The sequence below is a fragment of the Lepidochelys kempii genome, chromosome 2 (genome assembly GCF_965140265.1).
Source record: "Lepidochelys kempii isolate rLepKem1 chromosome 2, rLepKem1.hap2, whole genome shotgun sequence".
NCBI lineage: Eukaryota > Metazoa > Chordata > Testudines > Cheloniidae > Lepidochelys > Lepidochelys kempii.
Genome location: NC_133257.1, coordinates 265,429,661 through 265,453,100, shown reverse-complemented (window position 1 = coordinate 265,453,100; position 23,440 = coordinate 265,429,661). Strand labels below are relative to the sequence as shown.

General features: G+C 52.1%; 1 protein-coding gene across 1 annotated transcript in view; it reads right to left on the bottom strand.

Moving 5' to 3' along the window:
* Window positions 1-21,632, bottom strand: part of NBEAL2 (neurobeachin like 2) — a 173,507-nt gene extending 151,875 nt beyond the window's left edge. Inside the window, 1 exon segment of the mRNA XM_073334853.1 lies at window positions 21,555-21,632. The gene's annotated coding sequence lies outside the window, so the exon portion shown is untranslated.
* Window positions 21,633-23,440: the final 1,808 nt, after the last annotated feature.

Sequence of the window (23,440 nt, the reverse complement as noted above, 5' to 3'; positions counted from 1 at the left end):
CAGCTGCATTCCTGTGGAGCAGCGAGGCTGAGTCTGCAGCCATGGGCGCTGTTTGGGTCTGTCTGTACGTTCGATCCTGGGGGCAGCCAGAGAGGGGGCAGCTTACCTCCTGCCTAGGCTCTGCTGAGACTTGCTGCAAGCCCCATGGGTTCAGCCGAACCCCAGCAAGGTTTAATTAGGGAGAATCATTGGCTGGGCTCTGCAGGGAGATACCAGGGCCCCCCCAAACCCTCAACCCCTCACTCAGGATCTCTTTGAAAACAGCGAGGACCTTGATCAGCTTCTGCAGCTCAACATACTCCTCTTAAAGAGACCCCCCAGCAGCTTGAATGGGGTTTAACTTCCCCGGGAGTTGGACCGGGGGGTAGGAGGGGAGAGTTGCTTCTTACCAGGCTAATGAGCAGAGAAACACCCTCCCCCCGGCCCCTGTTTCGGGAGTGGCTCTGGGCCGGTGCTTTCACAGCAAAGCTGGGGAGAGCCTTGCACAGCACATCACCCACTTGTGGTGCTGCATCCCCGGGTCCCACCGGGGCAGGGATGTAAAGGAGGAAGGGTGAAGCAACATTACATTTAATGGTGTAGACAAGCACCTGCAGGGCGTGACCCCCGAGGAGAGGGAGGGGCTATCGAGGGCAGTACAAGGGGAGAGGACTAGGAAGAATCCCATTTCAAAGAAGGGAAGTTTAGGGCGAGGGGCAGGAAGGAATGGGTATTAGACAATGGCCTGGTTCCCCCAAGGGACAGCATCAGACGGACAGAAGGGGCTTTGCCATTGTCGGGACCTGCGCTTAGAGCTCGCTGTTGATTTCGGCGCCATAACGACTCAGTCTTTAATTCGCTGCTCCCTGTTAACTGTATTACAGCAGCCCCGGGGTGCCTGCTGCTCAAGGCTCTGTATGAACATAACTGCCCTTGCCCCGAAGGGACTACAGTCTAAGAGGCAAGACAGGGTGGGAGGGGAAACTGAGTCATGGAGGAACGCGACTTGCTCAATGTCATAGCCAGGAACAGAAGCCAATTCTCTGAACACCTAGCCCAGCGCCCTACCCACTAGGCCACGTGGCTCTCAGCCTGAATCATCATAGTCCCTCCCCCACAGCGTTTCTCCAAGGGAAGCCTGCTCCCCACCACACACACACCCCGCCCCGCCCGGCGGAGCTGGGGAGAACTGCGTCACTGCTGTGCGTGAAGTCAGTAGCTCCCCACCCCGGCACATCCCCACACCGGCACAGCTGCTTTAGCCAACCAGAGAGCAGGCAGAACCATGGAAATGCCGCAGCACCAGCAGCAGGAAAACATGCCCTCTCCCTGCCTGTCGATCCGTCGGGGAGGTGTCACCCACAGGGACGTCTGGTCAGAAATAACCGTCTCACGTGGGGGCTGCTCCCCAGGAACCAGGGGAGAGGAGATACACAAGAGCCTTGGCAGAGAGAGGAAGGAAGGGGCTAGGGAGGCCGGTGGAGAGGGGCCGCATGTGAGCAATGACTCCGGCTGTGTGGGGTGGGGAGATAGAGGGTGGAACAAAGGGGTGGAGTGGATGAACATATTCCACGTTAGAAGGGCACCAGTCACAGCTGACCACCAGGCTGGTTCCCGGGATACATGCCGACCGCACGGCTAGAGGTGCCCTCTGAGAGTCTGCAGAACATACAAAGCCAGCCAATAACCTTGAGCTCCCTGGGCGGAGAGGAGCAGGGGCTGATAACACGACGGGGAAGGAGAACGGGTTTGCAAGGCGGCTAACTCCTTGGCACCTGGAGCCAGTGCGCTGACAAGGCAGGCTGCGGGGAAGGGCTAGTCAATGCCCCAGCACTATTTGTGCTTAAGAGAAGTGGCAGCAGAGGTCCGAGCAAAGTGGGAAGAGGCGAGCGGCTCCAAAAGGACGGAGGCTGTATCCCTCCAGAGCACGTCCTACGGGTGGAGCGGAAACCCCTTAACGGGCTTCGCCTCCCCCACAACTCCAGCAAGGGGGATTCACTCCACTTTACACAGAGGGTTCGTGGGGCATGGAGAGAGGACGGGACATGCCAGGTGACCTAACAGGTCAGTGGCAATGCCAGGAACAGATCCCAGGCCTTAAAACCTACCGATGGATTTGTCCTCTCCCTGTGTAGCAGGGTATTATTTCTGTTCTGAGGTCCCAGCCTGTGCCCCACTGTCCTAGGCAACACCCATACCTGACAGACAGAGTCTCGGCCCCAAAGAGCTCACAGGCTAGATATAGGATGAGGCAGAGATAACAAACGGGGGGAGGGGGAGGTCAACAGAATCACAGGGTTGGAAGGACCTCAAGAGGTCACCTGGTCCATTTAGCTGAATAAGGAGACGACGTCCCAGCACTCCCACCGCCCAGCAAACGGTGGCTGAAAGGGGACCACGTGGCAGCCCTCCAGACCATTATAGGGAGCTCTACCCACGCACAGGGAGCCACATGGGCAGAAGTGCCAAGGTGCTCGAGGGAGAACAGGACAGGGCCTGACAGCTTAGCTCCCCATGCAGACAGAAGACGACGCCACAGAGTTTCGAGTCACTCAAGAACAGCCCAGCTCAGAACAGCGAAAGGAAATGCCTCCCAGGGTGTGTCCAGACGGCCATTTGTGGGGTTGGGCTGCGAGAAGGATCTGCTGGAACAGACAGCACCGGACACCAAGATAGTGACCAAACAGTAACTTGCATTTATACAGCACCTCTATCCCAAGGGATTGCAAAGCGCTTTACGCGAACTACACACAAACCAGGCTCACTGACAAATTGTAGGACAGCACACGACCCAGCAGCTTGGGATTGGAAGTGGAGGGTGCCCGTTCTCACAGCTATTTCTTTTGATACTTTTTAAATAAAACGCAGAGTTACAACACAACATTAACACACTACCGTGTACAATGCTCCTTACTTATTCAGGGGCTAGTTAATAGCCAGAATCGTTAGCCAGGATCGTTAGCTCACTGGCTGGGGAGAGCTGAGTACACTTGAAAAGGATGACCAAGTTTCTAAATACTCGTCCTCTTTTTGGCCCTCCTCTTGAGATCCAAGGACCATTGAAACTGCAGGGGATCATCACTGGCCAGGGGTTAGGCCAGCAGGCTGTTAGCAGCCCCGTTCAAGAAAGGGCCAGAGAATCTTTAGAGACAAGAAAGCGGGGACCGTGGTCTTGCCTCATCTCATCTGAATGATGGCCCCCCCTCCAGTATCGGAGCGCCCCCTTGCACCACGCTGCGGTATTGAGTCAGTGCTACCATCTGGAGCACAGCACTGCCTACCACGCCCCCAGCAGCTCCGCTAAGGGTCACCGAGGTCTCCCACACAACTGCCGTCCAACCCAAGTCCCTCCAGCGGGGAGCTGAGCTGAACTCAGTTCTCAGCCTTCTCTTTACCAGAGTGGACCAGGACACACTGCAGTAGGTGGACTTTAACGTGAGGGACCTTCCAGGTAGCTCCCATATTTCAGCAGAGACGAGAGAACGGAGTCCAGTGTCTCCGTTCACACCATGCTGGGTTTCCGCACCTGCCGGGCGGAGCGGGTTCCCTTGCAGCAGTGCATGGCCAAGTCTGAATGCTTTCCAGGCTAGACGCCTTCCAGACACCAAGGCCTGGAGCTCAGTTGCAGACCGATGGCTCAGGAAGCCCATATCCTGATGAGCCGAGGGAGAAGCGGGGGCTTGTTCCCGAGACAAGTCAGGGTGGAAAATGAGGGGGTTGACTGCAATTCTTAGCCAGTTTGCTTTCCTGCTGAGAAGTTTGCGTTTTCAACAAAAACCTGAATTCTGCTCAAACACCGACACTTCCTGCAGACGGTGCCGTTCTCATGATGGAAAAACCATTTCAAGGCCAACACCGCAGCCAGCTCCAGCCAGATGCAGCTCAGCGCAGGCCCCCCTTCCTCGGCACCTGCTCTCATCAAAACCAATTTTCCTTTCCCTGCAATGTCCACAGGGGAGCCTCCCCAGCACACCTGTATGGAACGTCCTTGTCTAGGGCAGTGGTCTCCAAAGTGGGGTGCGCGCACCCCAGGGGGTGAGCCAGAGGATCCTAGGGGGTGCGCGGCAGGACTGCACTCCACCGTTTTCTTTCTTCGGCGGCAGTTCGGCATGCCTGTGGCACGTCTTCCCCTCTCCTTTCTTCGGTGGCACCATGGGGGTGAGCGATCCAAAAACTTTGGAGACCACTGGTCTAGGGGGCAGGGCCCTCTTCTCCCCAGGTTACTAATCTAACAGCTGCATTTTGGACAGAGCCTTTACACGAGTTGCAGCAGCATCTAGGAGCTGCAGCCGTGGGCCACAGTGGGCTGCTGGACAGAGTTAGGAAATGTGTGTGTAAGTGGATGAAGTTTTGAGGGCTGGTATCACTTCACCGATAAAGTTACGCCCACGGCATCCTTCATCCCTTTACGAGTTTTAGGTACAGCCACCCTGTGGCAGACACCCTGGGTCAGCCAACCCATGCACGGCCTCCCCGCAAAAACAGCCCCAGGCGAGGGAATTCTGGCTTCAGACCACTGCAAGAGTAGGCGCAATGGGATTTTCAAATCCCCTCACAGAGCGAAGGCAACCCTGGTTTAACATCTTAGCGAGCTGGTGGTCCCCGCACATCAGCCAGCGGGTCAGTAACCATTCTGGGGCAGTACCCCCAGCCCCCTGCTTTATAGTCCCCCGGAGCGGAACAGTTTCACTTATGCCCGGCAGGTAAGCTGGCTCCTTTGCCATCACCCCGGGGCCCTGGCAGGCTGCCCTGCTCTCCAAATCTCCCAGACCACCACTCAGGATGTAATCACAAGAGTTGCATCCTATTTCCAGGCCTGCCCTTCCCTGAGCTGGGAGCACTCCTCCTCCCTGCCCGGCAGGCAGCCACGGGCCTCAGTCACTTGTCCTCCCCCGCAACATTTCCAGCTGGGTCAGATCCTCTCCCCAATCTACCAGCTCCAAACAGTGGTTCTTAAAGGGGCCACACCCCAGTCACCCACAGCCCTTAAAGGGGCAGACTGCCCTGTTCCAGTCTTGAGATACTGCTCCCCAAAGGAAGGGTCAAACACTACAGACAAGCATGCCCCTCACTCGTCCACCCACGGCACTCTGATGAGCAGAACGAAGGGGAGGGGGTTAGTTCATTTTAATTAGCAGAGCAAAGGCACCCCCGGTATGTTATCGTGGCCGCACCTGGACCCTCATTTAGGGGGTCAAGACTAGGCTGCAGCCCCCTGGGCATGCTGCGGGGATTCTAGCTGGTGCTCCAACACACAAAACCCCTCCCAGCTGAAGGGCACTCTGAGGGGGAGAGCCAGGCAGGCACTCGGGAGGGTGTGTAGCACGTTTCTCGGTAAGTCTGGGCGAGCAGGGGAGAGGCGATGCCATACCAACTGTGACGAAGTGGGACTGTTCTTAATGTTTCCTCTGAATAGTGTGGGGGTGCCTCAATTTCCCCTCGGCAGTTCTTGGGTATCTAGGTGGTGGGGTAAGGGTGTATGATCATTTCAGAGCCCTAGAGGGCAGGTGTGTACAGGGGTCTGGACACAAAAAATGGCCGACACCCTGTTTCCTGGCAACTGATGGCCTGGCCCTTCCCCCCTGCAAGGTGAGAGCTAAAGGGTTGGAGAACAAAGGAATCAGGTGACCTCCTGGCCTGGGAAAGGAACAAAGCCCAGGGGAGGAGGGGTTGGAGGGAGTTTCAGTTTGGGGCTGGCTGGGACATGGAGTGAAGTGCAGACGTGGTTGTCTGGCTCACTGCCCCCCAAAATGGACCCAGATGAGGGGTCCTGTTCTCTGCACCTGCAAGCTCTGGTTTAGACCATGTTCTTGTCGTCTAATAAACCTCTGTTTTACTGGCTGGCTGAGAGTCACGTCTGACTGCGGAGTTGGGGGGCAGGACCCTCTGGCTTCCCCAGGAGCCCCGCCTGGGCGGACTCACTGTGAGAAGCGTACGGAGGGGCAGAGGATGCTGAATGCTCCGAGGTCAGACCCAGGAAGGTGGAAGCTGTGTGTCCTGAAGACAGGCTGCTCACAGAAAGGCGACTGCCCCAGAGTCCTGACTGGCTTCATGGGGAGCAGTTCCAGAGCAACGCCCTGGGACTCCGTGACGCCAACGCGCAGACATGAGTGTCCAAATCAGTTACCCGTAGCGCTTATGGCGAGGACAGCAAAGACTGCGATCCGTCACCCATGTGTTTAGTTAACTGCTGCCGTATTTATAGGGGAATGACATGGTCCATGGGTCTGTCCTGGGGACATTAGCATCTCTCCACTAATATTTGTATCGCAACCTCAGAGAGCTAGTCCCAGGCAAACGCTGCCGACCCAGGGTGGTTAGCTCCCTGTCCTTCAGCTGGCTGTAGAGTAGGACCATTACTATCCTCATGCAAGCAGCTGCCCTGGTACAGTTTAGCAAGCCAGAGGGATCCACCCAAGGCTCATTGTAATGGGAACAGTTACCAGGAGCGGGATAAAGGGTGACCACAGTTTAGGTTGATGGTTTCCAGGATGGATGAAGATTGATGATTTATCAAGACAAGCAGATTTTATTTCAGTTTAAATCCCATTTTTCTTTTTAAAAGTAAACCTCTATGTTTTTAAAACTTAACACTCAGTACCGTTCTGAATGGGATGAAACCTTGCTATGGGCTGAGTTACAGCCTCACAGCGATTAAATTAATGTAAACATACAGTTAAGCCCCCATCTAAGACAGAGAGCTATGTGAACTGGGCCAGGAACTTTTGCTGAGGATTGTTTTGGGTAGGGATTTGAGTGAGGGAAGGTAGAACGCAGAGGACAGAAGAGAAACAAACAGCCTGAAGGGGCAGCTGAAAGCCAGGTGTCTGACCCTGGAAGAAACCTGCAGAGAGGTTTTTGAGCGAGGGGTGTAGGCTACTTGTGGTGCTGTGAGCAAAAGCAACGGTTTTCCTGCTATTTGATTCCCCTCCATATTCAGAGACATGGGAGTTTGTATATTCCTTGTAAATAAAGAAGATTGCAAAGAAATACCCAACTATCACCAATTTCTCTTCCTAACGAGAACATCTCCAGGGCCCCCAAACTTTGCCTAGCCACTTGGGTAAAAGGAGGGCAACAATCTAAAATATTCATATTTGCACATGTACATATTGTACATATTTGCCGCTAAAGTTAAGGAAAGTCAAGCCACCGAACAGGTGGAAGTCACTAGCTAAACAGATGGACCCCAAGTTTGCTGAAGGGCTAAAGCAGCTTTTGACAGCAGTAGCCTCTTCTGCGGGTGCAGATAGAATATTTGCTTCATTTCAATTTATTCATCTAGTTCAATTAGATGTTTGAACTCTGAATGAACTAAAAACCAATTGGGAATTAAAGCAGGAAAGCTTGTTTTCCTCTTCTAATCTTGGAATAAAAACAAGGTGTAAAGATGAGATCTATTAGAGCTAAAACCTTCTTGGACATATGACCAGAAACAATCTGTTCAATTCACTAGCTACAGATATTTCCTTTAATAATCAGTTTTAAATGCAAAATATTTGGATAAACTCTATTGTTATGTACCCAACACATTTAAGATAGCATTTTAAAACATATTAATACTTATTAAAACATATTAATGTTTATTTTAATTCCAGTTGCCATCCAAACACAACTTGAGACAAGTCCCTAGTAAAAATCTAGTAAATAGGAAAAGTCATTTGCCATTTTATAAACTTCATAAATGTAAAAATTAAGAACCTGGACAAACAAATTAAGCTACATAACCGCTTAAATGTGTACACATCTCCTGCATGTCCTCCTGTTTAGTAAGTCACAGTACCAAATTTAGTGTAAAAGCTATATTTAATTCCAAATCCACATGTCACCAATCAACGAGAATCAACACCTCTTTAGGAAAATAAAGTACAGATGCAAAACCAGATTAACCGCATGATTTAAATCAAGGTTTCCTACTTGCTGATTGAAGCCAGCAATTTGAAGTCAATCCGCCTGAGGGCTTCGGACTTGCAATGTTTGATGAGGCGTCAACACTGTAATGAGTTGGCGAGTGTCTCAGCACTGCCCGCGGCTGGATGGAATCAGCCCTGATCAGTTGCGTGTCATGGGCCTTACACCAACAGCAGGTATCCTTTAGCTCAAGTGGCAGGGACCGGGGCTTTCAGAACAGGAGGATTCTAGACCCACTACCCCCATGAAGTTCCCAGTGGCCATCACGTGCTGGCCAGTGATTTCAGACTTCAGTGGCACGTGACATTTAAGAGACGCCATTTTAGCTGCCCATCTGTTTCACTCCAATGGCCGAGCCCCTCCCCTGTGGGAGCAGGATCTGCCCGTTCACCTGCCGCTCTGACACCACCTGACCGAGAATTTGGCTCACAGGCCTGACACCGGGTCGCTTAGACCATCGGGCCTGGAACGACAGCGCTGGCATATACCCCTTCCGACTGCCCCCCCCCCACACCCCGAGTGGGAGCGCGAGGCTGTGATCTGCCTTCAGAGGGGCAGGAACCCAAGCGCTCCCAGGACAGACACTTCTCTTCCCATTAGCATCGTGGAGGTCACCAGAGGCGCCAGCCACCGCCTCCTTGCAATAGGCACCGTAGGGACGCAAGGATGCGACAGCATGTCCCAGAGAGCTTACAGTCACCTTTGTTCTTCTCCTGCCCCGCTGGCGTGCCCCCGCCTAGCCTGCTCCAGCCCTTGGCACCGAGACGGGATGCAGAGGTACCAGCCCGAGCTGGCACCTAAGGAGCAAACTCAGGGGGCCCAGGTTAGAAACCAAGCAGGAGAGCTCCAGGCTGTTGTGTGTCCCCCTGTCTGGCGATACAGGGCAGGCTGGCATGTATGGTTCAGAGCTTCTTCCCAGGCTGAGGAGCCCACCACAGGAACTGGGGAGGAGGGTTGTGAGGAAGGGTGCCATATCAGGTCCCGCTAGGCCATCTCATGAGGACCAGGAGGAGGAGACTGGGCCAGGCAGCCTTTTCTCTGGTGCCTGGTCTGGTGCCACATTCCTCAAGGGGCTTCCACCCGCTCCCTTGGGAGCTTGATTGTTAGTCTGGCAGACACCACCACTGCTGAGACCTTAATACCCCATCACTGTCACACTGCTTGGACAATCGCTCACCTCCTCAGCCTGTACAGACTACAAGAGCTTAGCACTGTACTGTCACCACGATGCTGGTTAGTTGTTTCCCTACAGGCCTTACACGGAGCTTGATGCCCTGGTCCCATAACACCGTTCGGTCCAGCCAAGCCAGACTTGAGTCTGTTAGTCTTTCCATGTCCCGGACAGTGCTAGAGTCTCCTGGACAGGGGCACCTACTTAAAACCATTTCTAAGCCAGGCCTGCTTTGCTTCCGCTTTGCTGGGAGTGCAGAGCAAGTCCTCGGCCTCGCTGATATTTGTGGTATAAACGCCGGAAGTAGAAGAAGTGAATCCGTGATGGTCCCTCACATGCCAAGGAGGAGAGTGTAGATGAGCTTTTAAAGCGAGCAGAGAGAGGATGCAGCACCAACTTAGGAGAGAGGGGGCAGCCGGCTTACGGGATGAGGACATGCAGTGGACTCTGTGGCCAGAGATCAGATGCGTTAAAAGGTGAATCAACTCCACAGAGACATGAAGTCAGGATAGCGATTGTGACCCAGACAGGTGTTTTACCAGCAAGCATATTCCACACAGTCACATTAGGGGGAGGGGGCTAAAACAGGTCAGAGGGAGAATTAATGGACTCGTGCGGTTATGGGCACTTGGCTTTTAGTATCATCCACCAGAACCGCCAGGACCCCAGGCACCAGGAAACACGCTTCCTTAGCATTCTTCTAATTAACTGTACTCTCCTGGCTGCTTCCCTAGTGTTTTGTCACAAGGCCCATTCCTAGAAAGCTACTAGGGACAGAAAGGAACTTCTGGAGGAGACCAATTCCTCAGTATCGTTATCAGAGCGGTGGCAGGAAAGTCCGAGGGACAGGAAGCAGAGATTACTTGAGCTTGAGACAACTCAGGGATTCATCTTTGCCCCTAAAACTAGCTTCCTGGTTTTCAGCATGAGTGGCCTTCCCAGAGAAGCAGAACGTCAGAGAGCCGAGGCCTACATAAACTCAAGGTAGCATGGACTTGAGAGGAAGGTCCACTGTGGAGTTTGGGCACTGGGACTCAGAAGATCTGGGTTCAAGTCCCAGCTCTGCTACAGAACTTCCTGGGTGGCCTTGAGCCAGGTCACTTAGGGCCCGATGTTGCAACATGCTCTGGCTCTGACCCAACCAAGCACGTGAGACTCCCACTGACTAGTCGAAGGCTCAAGAGTCATGCATGGGCTGCAGTCCAGTGCTGGGTCAGGCTCAGCGTGCTCAGCCCTCTGCAGGATTAAGTCCTTGATCTCGGTGTCTCAGTCTCCCCCATCTATAAAATGGGGGTTATAATCCTCCCTTAGTCTGACTAGCCAAGGTAAGCAAAGTTCCTTTGGGGCAGGGATTGTCTCACTGTGTTTGTACAGCAGCCAGAACAAGGGGGAACCCAATCTCAGTTCAGATATTAGGTGGAAGTACTGTAATACAAACATGTGGTTAGATAACTCTGCATTTCAACAGTCATAGCTGTTAAGGCCAGCAGGGACCATTACAATCATCTAGTCTGACCTGCTGTCTAATCCAGGCCAGAGGATTTCACCCAGCCTTTCCAGCAGCATGCCCATCTCTTGAGGTCGAGCTAGAGCCAGTTTTTAAGAAAGGAAGCCAGCCTCGACTGAAAGGCTTAAGTGACAGGGAATCCACCAGAGCTCTCAGCAAGTTGCTCCAGTGGTTAATTACCCTCCTCTGACTGGAGCAAGGCGGATGTTAGGGAGCTGGAGAAGCGCTCTCTCAATGGACTGAGAATGCTCTGCCTTCAGAGAAGCAGCACCAAGGACAGTCAGCATCCATGTGTCTCTCATCTAAAGAAGCAGGTGGAGTGCGTCTCTGAAGCAGGAAGCTAGAAAGAGCTGCCACCGCGTTGCTCAGAAGAAGAGGACAACCCTTGTGTTTACAGCACAGACAGCTTAAACCACGATTTGAGGACTTCAGTAGCTCAGACATAGGTGAGAGGTTTATCGCAGGAGTGGGTGGATGAGATTCTGTGGCCTCCGTTGTGCAGGAGGTCGGACTAGATGATCATCATGGTCCCTTCTGACCTTAAAGTCTACGAGCTTCGTGCATGCACACACGCAGGTTACACCTCCGTATGTGCCCCGCCATGGGCAGATGGGCGACACGTCAACCGTGATGGCAACCAGGCAGAAAAGTCATGGTGGTTTCCGCATGCCAAAAACTCAACAAGCCCCGAAGAATCCACAGCCAGCTCACGTTAGTACATGGTAGGAGTCACCACGCTCCCAGGCACTACGAACAATCATCTCTTCCCTAAAAAACAAATGGGCTGCGAGTGTGAATGGTGGAAGGAGGAGGAGTTTATTGAGAAGGTGCTGAGCTAGCATCCAGGAGTTTGGGTTCTATTCCAAGCTTTGCCCGGCTCACCTACACAGACACAGGCCAACTCGTTTCACCTCTGGGCCTTATTTCCCAGTCTCAGGCTCATATGGCAGGCTCCCTTTCTTTTGTCCACAGCTGTGGTATTCGTATAGTAGGAGCTCCCAGCAGCCCTTGTCATGGACCAGAAGCCCATCGAGCCAGGTGCTGTACAGACACTTGCCAGACCTTCCCTATTGTCCTACACACAGTACGCTGGTATGGTTAGAGCAGTGACTTGAGTGGTCAGACAAGGTCTAAGGAACAGACCTGAAGAGTATGCAACGTGTAAATACAGCACCTAACATGAGGCCCCAGTTCGGTTTGGATCTCTACTGCAATACAAATAAAAATAACCAGATAAGAGAGAAACAAAAGTCCATAAAGTCTACTATGGGCTTCATTACACGATGATGCCATTTACATGTACAGCATGTCCTCACCAGTAGTAAAGAAAACACTTAGGTAGATAAAAGGCACAAAAACATTGTTCTGTTTCCTGATTAATGGGTCACCTTTAACTCTTCAGATGTGGCTACATGCAACTGGCAGCCCTGTTCCACTCCCCGGCCACACACACGCCCAAAACCTCTACTAATTCCTGCCATTCTCTCCTAGTCAAATCTTTGTATTCATATGCCGCTTGCTTTGCCAATGACATAGTAACCCGGACAACCGAACACCAATTTTATGAACATCAGTCTTACGAATGACTCACCATATGAACCATTTTTCTGCCACCCAATGGGACTTCAATCCTTCAGCCAACTTTCAAGCGGCTGTACTGGTTTGAAAACACTGAGCAGTTTGGCATCAAAGACTAATCAGACACGATACGTCTGTAACTATTTGCTATGTACTCTGTCACTGAGCAATAAGTTAACTTGTGCACTGCACTCACTGCAATTCTGAGATGTTCAATTTCCTGTTATTAGCACCTCAATCCCCGATTAGTTCCTAAAATAGGGACCCTACTGTAGTCCTAGGGCACAATAAAATGGGGAAGCAGTTCTGTATCAATATCAAGTAGTAGCTGTCACTATTCAGAGGGGGCATAATTGAGACAAGCAAAGCGTGCAAAATCCTCACTGGATTTTTATGCTATATTTTCATGCCAAACTTGTTCATTCAGAGTCTGTCTGTAGCCATTATGATGCAATTCCTTTACATTGTAAAGGGTTTTTTGTTTGTTTGTTTTTTGTTTGTTTTTTAAGAACTACACCTGAGAAAGAAGTTTTAAACTCTTTGGTTCGGTAATTGACAAGTCCCTCTTGGAAGGATCCGAGTCCTGCACATCCAGTGCTGATGAAGACCAGCACATGATGAGGAGTATGATATATGCCGAGACAGATCTGCAGCCTAAATTCATCATAGGCTGTTAATCTGCAAGCTTCATAACCACTGCACAGTGAGACACCAAATATCAGACCTAATTGGGACTGGGGCCAGATCAGAAAACCGAAAATCTGGAGCCCCCAGCCGCCTGGGGGCTGAAAGCCAGAGCCCCCAGCCGCTGTCAGCCCCAGGCGGCTGGTGATTCGGTAAATACAGAGCCATATAATTGAGGCTCGGTTAAACAGGGTTCTACTGTACTTACATCCTGACCTAGAGGGGAGCTTGAGGGCTGAATGGGCCTGGAGAATGGTCTCTGTTAAGGGTGACAAGGGGCCAATTAGTGCCAGTTGTGAGATATTTTTCCTGAGATGTGGACAACTATCCACTGGGGAGTAACCCAAGACTAAATGTACTTTGATTAGTTCATTATTCAAACAAGGTGTTCATCACGGACTGAAAAGACACAGCATTTCGGGCAAGACGCTGGCTGATGGAGCTGCAATTACCAGACATTAAACAGGTCTGGAAAAGAACGCAAGCGTAAATGAATCTGTTCAAATAGACTTACGGAGTCATCAAAACAAAGCAAGTCAGGCAACACTAAATGGCATTTCGTCAGATGAGACACGGTGGTGATGGCTTACGAAAGCCAACGTAGTTTGCGGAGTTACAGAGTAGCTGCACATATGAACCAGTGACAAGAGAGAAACTTTAGTTGGGGATTGGTCCTGCTTTGAGCAGGGGGTTGGACTAGATGACCTCCTGAGGTCCCTTCCAACCCTGAGATTTTATGATTCTAACTTGGCAAAACACACCCGCCTTGCTGGACGTGTACAGTATTTGTCTAACCGCGCTTACTGCACAAGACGAAACTCATTTGCTGTGAGCATCAGCTGACAAGCCACTAAACTAAGGACTGGATTCTCATTTATGTCTTGTCTATGCTACACAGCTGTACTGTTTTACCAGGTGGCATACCTCTCCATTATACAGGTACGGTTTATTCCCATATGGGAAGGGAAATAAGCTACTGTGGTAGAAGGTACCTTTAGACCTGTATAATGCCTGCACTCTGAGGATGTAGCAGTAAAAAAAAAAAAATTCACACCTTGATCCAAAAGAGTTATACCTGTGCAAAAAGAACCATTTAGACCAGGACTTGCACCAAGACCCCTTTACACTAGTCTGGCGGCACGAGGGGACCTTTAAATAGGATGAAATGTAATTCACATATACTAAGTCCTTTGTACACGGTTTGCTTTAGTTGCTACTATAATCTCTGGTAGCCTTGCAGAGACCCCACTGCACTAGGCAGAGCGCATTCAGTGCTAGGCACGGCGCATTCGGCACTGTCCATGCAAACCGGAGCCTCTGGAGTGCTTCCTTTTTCAGCACCAGCCACAGCAGCAATCCAGTCCCTCGCAACACAGGACACGAGATCCAGTGTTGTTTGAAGGAGCCTCGGCGCATTTGCATGACACACGCCCTTCGTCCCAGATGCTTGCATCCCTCTTCAGCTGGCGGGTCATGGGAAGGCCTCAGGTAACAGAAACCTGAGCTCCAGCCCAGGGGGTGGTGAGGAGATCCCAGGAAACAGCACAAGAATCTGCATCCCCTCTCCACTCCCCCGGAGCAAGAAGAGCTGTATCTCAACTCCCACCTGCTGACATCACTAGACAGGTCCTCCAGAGACCTGGACTTAAAGCCTTCAACTAAGAGAGGAAAGCAAGGCCCGGGGGCTTTTTTTCATACATGAAGTGGGGTTGCTGAGGGCGGGGGAAGGGAACTTCATCCGCAGGCCTAAGGAAGCGCCGAAGCATACAAACTGTGGTTTTGAGCCGCAATTCACCTTGACGGTTTGCCGACGGGACTGCTGCTGCAGCTGCAGCCATACGTTTCTGTACGCGTGGGCAAGGGAAAGGTTACCAAGTAAGGGTTCTTTGAAGCAAGGATCCCTTCCAAAGAGCGAGCACAGGACACCTGCACCCAACCCAGGAAGCTCTCCAGCTTACTGAGCCCAGCAAAGACAGCAAGGCTGGGAACACCTGCAACAAGCTGGACAGAGCTTACAGGTAGGTTTAGACACAAACACACACAACAGTACATCCGTGTAGACGCTCACTAGAGCCACGGGAGGGCTTCTCCCATCACTGCAGTTAATCCACCTCCCCGAGAGGGGGTAACTTGGAAGAAGTCTTCCATGGATGGTGCTACCTCCACCGGGGGTTAGGTCAGGACAGCTACGTCTTGGGGATTTTTTACAGCCCTGAGAGATGTAGCTATGCCAATGTCCATTCCCAGAATGGACCAGCCCTAAGTCCTGAGGCCGGCTCCTAATTGACATCACACAGCTGCACCTCCATTAACAGAAGAGGGACAAGCCAGCGACTCCAGCCAGTAGGAGCAGCTACACAAGCTGCCGAAGCAGGGACTGCTGCACTAGGAGAAGGGGTAAGAAGGGGCCTAGCCAGGGCCACACCTCTCAGACCCAGGACTGTGCTGGGGAGACCAACTCCCCTCCACCTCCTGATCCTTCTCCCCGCAAACCATACAGCCTTAAGGAAAAAACTGCAGGAAGGCCCAGCCGGTAGGAACATCTGCAGAAGCAGCCAGAGAAGTGACCTTCAGAGAACTTTCTACAGCTTTGACTGGACTCACTTTGCCCTGTGCTGATTACCTGTTTGTACCATCTCAGCTTCAATCCAGACCTGGCCTCTTAGCCCCTTCTCCTCTGCCCTGTCATCCTCACCCCTTTCCCATTTAGCGGATTTCTCCCCCTTTCCCCTAACTAAACCCACCCAAAGAAATCTCAGAACTAGGATGACATTTGTCACTTGGCTGGTGTCTTCTACCCCTTCCCCCACTCTGTGTCTGGAGCCCCGATGTGGGGTGGTTTTTCAGCACCGCTGTGATAAACATGATTATTACCACTACTGATAGACAAGCCATTCAAATGTTAACCACTGCCACACTCAGGCCATGTCTACGCTACAAAATGACGTTGACCCAACGTACGTTGGCGCACAGCCACCGCGGTTATTAAATCGCTGGTACGCGTGCACACTCAGCTCCTTGTGCCGGCGGGGCGTATCCTCGCCAGGAGCGCTTGTTCTGCCCGCGTGGGGCATTGCAGGACAGCTCCTGACAGCCGACGCAAGCAATGCGGTGTCTCCACAGACACTGGGCCGACCCAACTGCATCGAGCGGGACTCTCCGGCGCTCGGGGAGGCAGTTTTGCTAAATCGGCACAGAAAGGCACTTATGCCGGCGGGAGCCTAAGATGGCGAAGACACTTCCACGGCTAAGTTGATGCAGGGCAGCTTATGTAGACCTGACCGTGCAGTGCAGGCCTAAGCCTGCTCAGAGCTGGCCGAGGCAACGCGGTTAGACTGCCAGGCATCACCAGGTCCGTGTCCACCTTCGCCTTTCCACGTGCTACCGCCAGGGAGCTGCACTAGTGCACAGACAGAAAGTGCCCATGCAGACGAGACCTAGGGGAGGGCGTCTGGGAAACGGGAGCCGTGATAAAATAGAAACACGCTCCAAAGACAGTCAGAGGAGAGGGCTCGGCTGCAGATGCTGTCACCCCCTGAGCCCGCTCCAGCTGCCCGACATCCTCAGGCACTGTGCACACTAAGTCTTGTCTGTGCCTGCCTGTCCACTGTATTACTGTCAAAGCTGCATAGTTCCCTTGGTGGGTAGGGAAAAGGAACAAAGCCAGCCCAGCCCTGTAGTGTCAACAGCAGCGGAAACTCCTTTAAAGAGGCAAGATCTGGTTACCAAGTTCTAAACAAACCGGGAGCAGATGGACCTGGCTGATCGGACACTTGATTGGTCCACGTTAACAGAAGGTACACGCATGCAGTCATTTAATAAGAGCTGCCAGTGGCTGCAACGGGCCATGACAAGAAACAGCGGAGTCTTGCCAAGAGCCACGGAGAGATCTGCAGCTCCAGAATGGTTTCCTCTTTCAAAAGGAGACTGTATAGCTCCATGCACCTCCCGGCTTTCAGCAACTCCCTAAGCTCAGACTAGCCAGAAGCCACAAGGGCATGCTAGGGTACTAGTCAATGCCTCCTTCTAGTCCATCACCAGAGTCTAGCAGCCCCACAAAAACAAACTTTGGATGTCCTCCTCTCACCATCAGCCTCCAGGTCAACTGGTGCGTGGAGATGGCCACACGCCTAGTTCTAAATGGAAAAGGAAGCTTAGTTCAAGTTCTCCATGGTTCTTCAAAACGGGCAGGCCTCAGCCCAGTTCCAAGGCGCTTATAGGGCAAGCTGTTATACAAAGCCAGAGCCTTCCTCACCTAGAGTAAAGGCAGAGCTGTGGTGAAGACACTGGATTGGGACTTAAGATCTGGATTCAATTCCTGGCTGTACCACGGACTCTGACATTGTGACCCCCTCCCCATGCCTCAGTTTCTCATCTGCAAGATGAGGCTAATCCTTTCTGCTGGGAGTGGGTGGCAGAGGATGGATCATTTGGTGATTGCCTATTCTGTTCATTCCCTCTGGGGCACCTGGCATTGGCCGCTGTCGGAAGACAGGATACTGGGCTAGATGGACCTTTGGGCTAACCTAATATGGCTGTTCTTATGTTCTCTATTTAGATGGAGATGCACTGTCTCTTTCTGCGCAGCGCCTCGCACCATGGAGACTCTGATCTCAATGCCTCTAGGCACTACGGTAATATTAATCATGTCACTACAGAACGTCGGAAGTTGGGGTTTTGTCAGGTGGTCAGCGGGCTGGAAGAAGCTCACATCCTCCCCAAAGGCCACTTACTTCTAGTCCCATTTCACTACACTGCAGTGATGTGTTTAATTGACGGCATGATACAACATAAGTGATCATTTTTCACTCCCCAATACTTAATGTACTTAACAGAGAAAGCTCAGAGAGAAAATGATTAATAAGAACACTGAAGATCCATCATCTGCTCGATAAGGCTTTAGTATAATCTGTTAAAGAACTCACACAGCTCATGAACAAAGGCATTTTTACAAGCTGAGAAGCTATCAACAATGTTAATTATTCTTTAACAGGAAAGAGTCAATTTACTGTGGGTTAGTAGACACACATGGCATCTTCGCTGATCTCCATCATCCCGTTGATTTTGTCTCCCTCGCCTCCTAACCAGCCCCCTGGGTTTTATTTTAATTTTTCTGACACAATGAAGGACAATGTAAGAGAAACGGACTGCGGAGTATTTGATATTCAGCCCAAATCGGATGATCAAAGCTAGCAAGCCATGCATTCCACTGGGATGTTAAAGAGAGATAACGCTATCTCTGCATGCTTCTTGTCTCTGCCTTTCAAAGGCAGTTGCCAGAAGACAGGGCCTGCTGTTGCACTGACTGGCCTACATTCCCAACGTTAGCTTCAGACCGGAATCCTAGCCAAAAATAGCAGCCCCAGAGATTTTGTAGAGGGATTTTTCACAGGGCACCATGGCTGGAGTAAATCTTCACAAGCAGAGGACTCCTGGTGGGGAAAGCAATGCTCCCAAGAACAGCAGTTGGTGTTTTCACGTAACAAACATCATAAGAACATGGAAAGGCGTCAGACACAGGTGTACAGACATTCCTAGAGACTTTAATTGCAAGTATTCGTATACATAAATAGCAGGTCATGCCGTAAAATATGAAGGCTGTGTGTATAGAAATCCAGTATTAACATAACCAACGGCATAGCCTCCTGCAGGCCCTTGAAGAGTTGTATTTGCACATTAGTGATACCTCCACTGCAAACAGAAATAGCATTTTAAATTCAGTTTCCAGCTCTCCCTGTTATCCAGCATGGGGTCTCAGATGCCCGCAGGAAGAGCTGTTAATGCCTATTAACACATTGCAGGGTAATGGTGACATATCCCAGTTAAGCAGAGCTCCCACCATCATGGGATATTAGTGCTTATCACCTAGAAGATGGCATTGCAACAATCTAGATTGATACTCCTCCTCCTCGGAGGTTCAACAAGATGCAACATAATCAATACATCTCCCACAGTAAGGCATAGGTACCATACATCCCCCTGTCCCCAGACATCCATGCCTTTACTTATCCACTTCTCTCTCTGTTCACCTCCCTCCTCTCTTCCTCCATCAGGTACCCAGATAACTCTGACCAGCAACCACACACAGAGTCAATTCTGTGATTCATAACTACCTGGTCTCTTGAGATAGCATCCACCCCCCTTTGCTTACAAAGAACACTGTGTGCATCCTTCCAGAATGTTAAGGGTGGTTTTTTGCTTGGAAGTGACTCTTGTCCACTGAATGCATCCGATGAAGTGAGCTGTAGCTCACGAAAGCTCATGCTCAAATACATTGGTTAGTCTCTAAGGTGCCACAAGTCCTCCTTTTCTTCTTGTCACAGGGAATCTCTACACGTTTTAATTTCTTAAAGGTTGTTGGTTTGGGGTGGGAGGTTTTGGTTTTTTTAAGAAAAACTGAAGTCAACTGTAATATCCCTCCCCCTGACATTCTGCTGCATGCACACATCCCCCTCTTTTGGTTCTCAGGGAGGAGTCCAAGCCTGCAGACTTAACAGCGGTCAATTGACCTTCTCCCTCCAAGAGGGAAAGATTGCTTCAGTTCGAGTGCAAGATGCAACACAGCAGGAAGAGACAGAACAATCCTCACAATGGGAAAGGCAGATACAGAATGAAGGCTTCAATCTCGCTGTAACCTGTTCAGATAGGTGCAGGTGAACCACCCATCTTAGCTCTGGTTCATCAAGTTCTCGGGCTTGGAGGCTGGTAACTTTCCCCAAAGAATCAGGCTCGTGCACTACAGTTACCATTTTGCAGTCCATGGACTCAGGATTAAATTCGACCTTTAGAAAAATCAATTTTGGAACTGGGAACGTTTAGCTGTTACTGCTCTCATCTCCCCAGCTGGCTCAATCTTTTTATTCCATACAAGCCTGCGCCTTTAGAAAAGAAAAGGCCAAGGCTATATATGCTTTCACATTACAAATTATTTCTTCAGGTGAAGAAGTGACAGTTTGCTATCCCGTGTTGCCCCATGACACTGAACTGACTTTATCAGCAGGCTAAACGCGGAGAGAACTTCCTTGCCTGAACAGAGGAGGAATTCCCCCAGCAGATGCCATGTTTAGGGCACTAAAACAAAGCTCTGCTGTAGGGGGCCGGGTTCGCTTGTAGGAGCTGCCTTAGCAGAATGAAATAAGACACACGTGAGATGTGATCATCAATGCCAGCTAGTACCCAAAACAAGAGAGTTCTGGGAAGACTCGGACATTAAACAAGCCTATATCCCACATGCATCTTGTTGACATGAACATACAATGCCTGTCACCTCTTTACGAAACAGTGCTCTACAGGCAGAGATCAAAATTAATCTTAAAGAGACAGTTTAACTGTCTCCTACTCCAAAGGTCATTTAAAGGGACAGCATCAGCTCAAATGTGGGCAACATTTATGTTTTGTGGAAAAGAATCTTCACAAAACAAGAGAGCAACAAAAACATTTCATCTTAAAAAAAAATTTCTAAAAAGGAACCAGCTTGGCAAATACACATTCCTGCAGAGCACTTGCAGCTCAATCATCATCAAAGCACAACCAGGATGCATGGTGCCTTGCAGACAAAAAGTCAAAGGGAAGCGCCAGCAAAAAGCCTAACTGACGGGAAGCAGTGAAACGGACTAGCCACGTTTTAATGTCTAGCCTACCTGAAGTGCACAAAGCAAACAAAAGTAAATAGTGAATTTAAGATCTTTTAAAGAAAGTGCCCTTTTAATTTTTACTTGCAACATACACGCTCAAACTCTGCATTTATCATCCCCCAGAAGCAAGCCTCCTGCTTTGAAAAAAAAAAAAGTTTTACTCTCTTGTCGAAAGCACCATGACTGGAACTGAAGAGAGGTTAGGCCATTTCCCTCCCCCGTTTTCCTGTGCATCCGGCAGCGCTGTGTGCTCACCCAGGTTCCCTCGTGTTTGCGGAGAGTCCGTTCACACGCAGCAACGGCAAAGCCTGCTGGTGACACCACACACCAAGCGGCAGGGCGAGGCAGAGGCAAGTGGAGCAAGGAACGGCGTTAACCGTGTCAGTTTATAAGGGAGGCACGTCGCTCCGGATTCCTTTTAAATCGATTTCCCCCCCCCCTTTTTTTTTTTATAGCCCTAGGAGACTCTCCTTCCTGCTCCGCCTGCAAAGACCTCACCCCTGCGAGGCTTTGCCGACTCCTTCACCTCCCAGGCACTGAGCGCGGCTAAACTTCCCCGCGCGGCTGTATTCCCGGGAGCCCGTCTCTCCTCTGCCCCCGCCGGGGAACAGTCGCCAGGGCCTGCGGCACCGGGGCCGGGAGTCCAGCGGCAGCCGAGGCGAAAGAATCACCCCCAGCCAACAGGAGCGCCCCGGCCGCGAGCGAGCGGCTCCCACGGTCCCCGGCTGCGGCTCGGGGGGGGGGGGGCTCCCCGTGGGTAGCAAAGCACCGGCACCAAAGTGTGGCCAAGCGGCGGCGGGGGGGGGGGGGGGAGGGAAAAAAAACTTCCGCCTCCAGGGGCAGGGGGGCGGATTCTCCCCCGCGGCCGGGGGCTGAGCTCAGGGCAGGGGGATGCACCGGCGGCGGCTGCTCCCACCCCATCCCGGGCGGGCTTGGGGGGGGGTGCGCCCCGGAGGGGGGGGCGGCTAACAGGTGCGCCCTGGGCAGGTGCCCCCCGGGACAAAGCGGCGCGGGAGGGGCGGGGGGAGGTTGGCCGGCGCCCTTCCCCGGGCAGCGGGGGGCTGGCAGGCGCCCCCCGACCCACGCTCACCTTGGCGAAGTAGAGCATCCACAGCTCGTACAGCCGCTCCTTGGAAGCCATGCCGCCGCCGGCTCCCTCCTTATCCCCGCCGGCCGCCGCCGCTGGCTGAGCCCGGCCCCCAGCCCGAGCGCCCGGCGGGCATGGCCCCGGGCAGCGCAACTTTCCGCGCCCCGCCCCGCCCCGCCCCGCCCCCCTCCTGCTCCGCCCCGCTCCGCTACTCCTCCGCCATGGCGGCTGCTGGGGGCGGGCAGCGCGGCGCGCCCGGCGCCCGGGCTCGGCCCCTCCTCCGCCGGCGCCTGATTAGAGAACAGCCCCGGGCCGGAGCGCGGGGAGCCGCCCCCAGGTGCGCCCTGGCCCCGCACCCAGCCTGCGCGCGGCGCGGCGCTCCCGGGGCCTGGGGACGCGGAGCGGGACACGCCCCGCGCGGCCTCCGCTCCCACCCCTCGGTGGTTGCTCAGCCGCGGGGGTGGGTTAGCAAAGGCGGGGTGCGCCGCTCGGCGCTGCGGGGCCGGGGGCCGCCGCCGGCTGACGAGTAACCGGCCCGGGGCCCCAGCTGGCAGAGACGCGCGGGTGACTTTCGTCCGGCAGGGGCCCCACTGGAGTCAGGGGCTTGTGACTTTCAACAGGTGCAGCCCCTGTTCCTGGGGCCAGGGTGACCAGACAGCGAGTGTGAAAAACCGGGACAGGGGGGATCGGGGGTAACAGGAGCCTGGATAAGAAAAAGCCCCAAATATCAGGACTGTCCCTACAAAATCGGGACATCTGGTCAGCCTGCCAGGGCCCAACGAACAGCCCCTAAAAACGGGCTGAGAACGGCAGCAGCCAGGAAACTCCAAAGCGTTATGGGCCTTTGGGCCCAGGGTTTCAAAAGTGGCCCCTGATTTTCAGTGCCTTGGTATTTGGAGGAGCCTGGGGCCTGATTCTCAGAGGCACCGAGCGCCCTCACGGCTCCCGTTCAGCTGGATTCTTGGCTGCTCAATGCCTTCTGGTCATCAGGCCCAGCCTGTTTCCAGGGGACACCCCCCAAAGAAGCTAAAAAAACATTTGCAGATGGCGGCCTTAGTGTGTAAAGGCCCAAGGGGCCGGAGTTCTGAAAGAATGTTCGAAAGGCACCTAGTGGGATTTTCAAAAGCACCTAGGCCCGCTTGCAAATCCCACTAGGGGCCGAAATACCTTTTAAAAATCAGGCTATAAGTATCTAAGCTACCACAGGATGGGCCTTTTATAAATACCTCTAGCATACTGCAAACATGTGGGTGCTTAGCTATAAGCATGGGGGTGGTCCCAGTTATGTGTGCAAAGTTAAGGTCATAAGTAAGTGATGGCAGATAGATGAGATTTGTGATTGACAGATATAAACTGTCATGACAATCTCCAGTTAATAAAGTGTTTGGTATCTTTTATACAGCACTTTACAAATTATGGCTCTCGTCCTGCATTAGGATCTGCTCCCTCTAATACCTGTGCCTCTGTGGTATTCCCATGGGTGAGGTCTAGGCATGGGGAAATAGCAAATGCAATTAGGTTGGTCATTTTCACTTTTGTTTACAATCAGTTTTCCTTTCTGGTTCCCATACTAGATGCTTCCAATGCCCATCCCCACCCTTAAAAAGAAATTAACAGCACAATTCACAAGAACACAATAAAAGGAGAAAATAGGAACTAGCCCCACGAGGCCGTAAGACAAATAATTTTGTGACTTTCTGTAAAACTTGTTTCAGAGTAGCAGCCGTGTTAGTCTGTATCTGCAAAAAGAAAAGGAGTACCTGTGGCACCTTAGAGACTAACAAATTTATTTGAGCATAAGCTGCATCCGATGAAGTGAGCTGTAGCTCACGAAAGCTTATGCTCAAATAAATTTGTTAGTCTCTAAGGTGCCACAAGTCCTCCTTTTC